The sequence below is a fragment of the Clupea harengus genome, chromosome 12 (assembly GCF_900700415.2).
Source record: "Clupea harengus chromosome 12, Ch_v2.0.2, whole genome shotgun sequence".
NCBI lineage: Eukaryota > Metazoa > Chordata > Actinopteri > Clupeiformes > Clupeidae > Clupea > Clupea harengus.
This window is the reverse complement of record NC_045163.1, coordinates 367,837-372,836: the sequence shown is the minus strand read 5'-3', so window position 1 is coordinate 372,836 and position 5,000 is coordinate 367,837.

Below are 5,000 nucleotides of genomic sequence, written 5' to 3'. Positions count from 1 at the left end.
ACTCATTCAGTCTATATATTTGACACTGAGAAATCACTATTTTGCGTAGAATAACACTATTTGACTTCTGACACTTTCACTAAGTTCAGACGCCATGTTTACTTGTCACTAAACTGCTTAGTAAGCAAATGTTCTGGAAACTTGAGACACAGCCATATTTTTAAAAGGTGAACAATAGCTACAAGTTGATTTACTTGACCAAGACGAGTAGATGAAGTCTGCATGACTATCATCTGAATGCATGCTTCAATGAAAGGCATAACACTCAATGAGATTTGACCTTTTGTACAAAGGAGTTAACATGGCCAATGCTACAAGTTAGCTTAAATAGCTTCATTGTGCAGTATCTTAAATTTCTTCACAACTTTCCATACCATCATAACTTTTTGTGTTCTTCTGGATCCCACTGTATACTGTATACAGTCAGTGAGACAGAGAGAGAGAGGGAGAGTGAGCTTTAATGAGTAGTATTCAGAAGTGAAGATCACATTTGTCACATATCAGAAATTCCACCCTACAGCACAACTGCCTCTTTTTGCAGCTGTTTGCTGTTCCCGTCTACTCATTCTAATGGGTCTCAGAGGGAGACGCTCCTGGCTTTGCACAAGCCACGGATATTGGTTTTGGCTTCCATCCCCAGATGTGCTTTCAACCAATCCCAAACTTCCAACACTGCATAATCTAGCCAATGATAGGCCGGCAGCTGACATACGCCTCCTAGTCAGACTAGTTGAGTGTTTCTAAGCCAAATCCATTTCTACAGATCTCCTCCAGCTAGAGAGGAAAGATTTGTCATTCTTGTTGTAGTTATTTTTCTGTTCTGATAAGCACAACACAAAAGACAGAAATGAAGATTACACAAGCAGGTGACAAATATGTGATTTGTCAGACAGGGCTTTGCACCCACGTTTGCCTGTGTGTTCAACAGTTCAGTTATTGCAGACATGCTGTTGTGTGAGGAACTTATCATGAAATGATTGCATGTGTTATTTGTAGAGCTTCACATATCGTAAGGCTGTATGTGGGTCAGGTCGATGTATCAGTCTTTGTTTCTCCACTGTATGGGGGAACCTATATCAGGACCCGTTGAACTTTAATCTTTATGTGTCAACCCTTTTTATTTGTATTTGTCCATTTTCTGATAAACACAATGTTGTTGTGTTGTGATGACATCTCTGACCAATTCACACACAAACCTCCAGTCTCCAGTCTTTGCTATCTGGCCTTAGTTCTCATAAGTAAGTAAGTAAGTAAGTAAGTAAGCAGATGTGATTTAGATTTTGACTTTGCAGCTGGTTTACTGAGATTTAGAAAGCTGGAGACAACAAGTGCTTTGTTTCCCCACTGGCTTTGGTCACTTTCCTTGTGAATGTTCCCAATTCAAGGCTAAGGAGGTTAGAAACTGTGTGTCCAGATCTGTGCTGCTCCTTCCCTAGTGTGACATTCAGACACATCTCCCTTCATGGCAGGGCAGGGTTATTATGGGGCTGCAATGGGAATGTAATGGGACCTGTTAGGAGTATTGGTGATCAGTGAATTACTGCTGACGGATGACTGCATTGCTGAAATAACACAGATGTGTAAGAAGATCATCCTCCTCTCCCTGCTACATTCCATACAGACCCTCTCTTAGCATGTTCGGCTCCTCCTTACACATCCCTAACATACTATCTATTTCATTGCCTAGGGTCCCTCCTTCCCTAACATACTATCTATTTCATTGCCTGGGTTCTCTCCTTCCCTAACATACTATCTATTTCATTGCCTAGTTTCCCTCCTTCCCTAACATACTATCTATGTTCCCTCCTTCCCTAACATACTATCTATGTTCTCTCCTTCCCTAACATACTATCTATTTCATTGCCTAGTTTCCCTCCTTCCCTAACATACTATCTATGTTCCCTCCTTCCCTAACATACTATCTATGTTCTCTCCTTCCCTAACATACTATCTATGTTCTCTCCTTCCTTGCTGGCTGTGTTTTTCTGTGTTTGTTTCTAGTGCAGCTGGGCTTATCTTCACTTCTCACCCCTCCACTGCTACCGCTGCTAACCTTGTGTATCTGTCTCACCCCTCCACTGCTACCGCTGCTAACCTTGTGTATCTGTCTCACTCCCTTCACTGCTACCGCTGCTAACCTTGTGTATCTGTCTCACTCCCTTCACTGCTACCGCTGCTAACCTTGTGTATCTGTCTCACTCCCTTCACTGCTACCCATGCTAACCTTGTGTATCTGTCTCACCCCCTCCACTGCTACCTCTGCTAACCTTGTGTATCTGTCTCACCCCTCCACTGCTACCGCTGCTAACCTTGTGTATCTGTCTCACTCCCTACACTGCTACCGCTGCTAACCTTGTGTATCTGTCTCACCCCCTCCACTGCTACCCCTGCTAACCTTGTGTATCTGTCTCCTCCACTGCTACCGCTGCTAACCTTGTGTATCTGTCTCACTCCCTTGGTCTCTCTGGCGCATGAGCTACATATCAGCTTAAGTTGTTACTATCTTCTCAGTTCGCTACCGTAGGCCACAACATGCACTCTGTACAAGTGCACACTGGCACACGTTATTGCCCCTCAGAGAGACTTGCATAAGGTCGAAAGGTCAAGATTTTGGAATGTGGGTGAAGTCCTCAGGGGGATCCTGTTTACCTTCAAAACTTGTGACCTGATTAGATATTCCATATACCCACATTTCTCACGGAACCACCCCTAATTACATGCTATACCATGAATAGATTTAATCCATTGAATTTGGGACCATCTAATCTTTTGTGTTGAGATTTGAAACTGCCTGTATCAGAAGACATTGCCTTCAGTGTCTGAATGAGGGGGGAGACATTAAACCACAGACCGCAGGCAAAATAATGTAGCCTTCAGTGGCGCCAAACCTGATTTAGGCTCGTTAAATATACAGACCCATTCTGAGAGTAGCCGGAGGTGGGGTGTATGCAACAGCAATTCAAAAACAAATATCCACAAAAACCCCATTCACTCTGGTCCTCCTCCTGAGGCCTGTAAATCAACCGTGTACAAATCCCTCCTGGTAAACATGTTCCTGAGGGAAACTGGGCATGTCTTTAGCTGTTATTCACAGGAACACAGTTTGGACCCCTGATTGTCTGTTATTCACAGGAACACAGTTTAGACCCCTGATTGTCTGTTATTCACAGGAACACAGTTTAGACCCCTGATTGTCTGTTATTCACAGGAACCCAGTTAAGACCCCTGATTGTCTGTACTTCACAGGAACACAGTTAAGACCCCTGATTGTCTGTTATTCACAGGAACACACTTTAGACCCCTGATTGTCTGTACTTCTAGTCCCTACTGGTGGACCCACCCCTTGTTTCATCCAAAAGTAGCTCATAGCTAAATGTTTAGTACATGTAGACGCCACCATAATGATTTCTTATATCAAGTCTCATATGTTTTTTTCATTGATGTGCTCAACTGAGAAAAGGAAAGATGATACCCTAATATACTTTTAATGGAAGGGAGCATGAGAGGAAAGAGAACATACTGCGTTCTATGCTATCTTGAGGGTCATTCAGTTCACGCACACACACTGACATAATCTTGATTTCTCTCTCCTTTCCCTGTCGCTCCCTCTCCCTCCCTCTCTCTCTCTCTCTCACTCTCTCTTACACACACAGACAGACAAACATGCACACACGCACACACCCTCACACACACACACACACACACACACACACACACACACACACACACACACACACACACACACACACACACGCACACACCCTCACACACACACACACACACACACACACACACACACACACACACACACACATGCACACACCCTCCCTTTGCATCAAAATAGTCCACAACTGGAGCAGGTGGTGGAGGGGTAGTCTGGTCTGGTTGGGGCAGGTTTACGCCAGTTGTCCTCAGCAGAGAGCAGCTGGGGGCAGAATCTGTACAAATTCTGCCCCCGTCCCCCATTTCTAAGAAAAGGGGGTCATGGGCTGAAATGGCTACTTTGTTTACCGGTATCAATATCTCAGGAATGGAAAGAGATGAAGACCTCCCTTCTGTATGCAAAGACTCTAATAGATAATCAGTGTGTTAGATGGATCAACATGTGCTATCAAAGACTCTAATAGATAATCAATATATAATCAGTGTGCTAGATGGATCAACATGTGCTATCAAAGACTCTAATAGTGTGTGAGATGGATCAACATGTGCTATCAAAGACTCTAATATATAATCAGTGTGTTAGATGGATCAACATGTGCTATCAAAGACTCTAATAGTGTGTGAGATGGATCAACATGTGCTATCAAAGACTCTAATATATAATCAGTGTGTTAGATGGATCAACATGTGCTATCAAAGACTAATAATAGTGTGTTAGATGGATCAACATGTGCTATCAAAGACTCTAATAGATAATCAATATATAATCAGTGTGTTAGATGGATCAACATGTGCTATCAAAGACTAATAGATAATCAATATATAATCAGTGTGTTAGATGGATCAACATGTGCTATCAAAGACTCTAATAGATAATCAATATATAATCAGTGTGTTAGATGGATCAACATGTGCTATCAAAGACTCTAATAGATAATCAATATATAATCAGTGTGTTAGATGGATCAACATGTGCTATCAAAGACTCTAATAGATAATCAATATATAATCAGTGTGTTAGATGGATCAACATGTGCTATCAAAGACTAATAGATAATCAATATATAATCAGTGTGTTAGATGGATCAACATGTGCTATCAAAGACTAATAGATAATCAATATATAATCAGTGTGTTAGATGGATCAACATGTGCTATCAAAGACTCTAATAGATAATCAATACATAATCAGTGTGTTAGATGGATCAACATGTGCTATCAAAGACTCTAATAGATAATCAATATATAATCAGTGTGTTAGATGGATCAACATGTGCTATCAAAGACTAATAGATAATCCAATATATAATCAGTTGTGTTAAATGGATCAACATGTG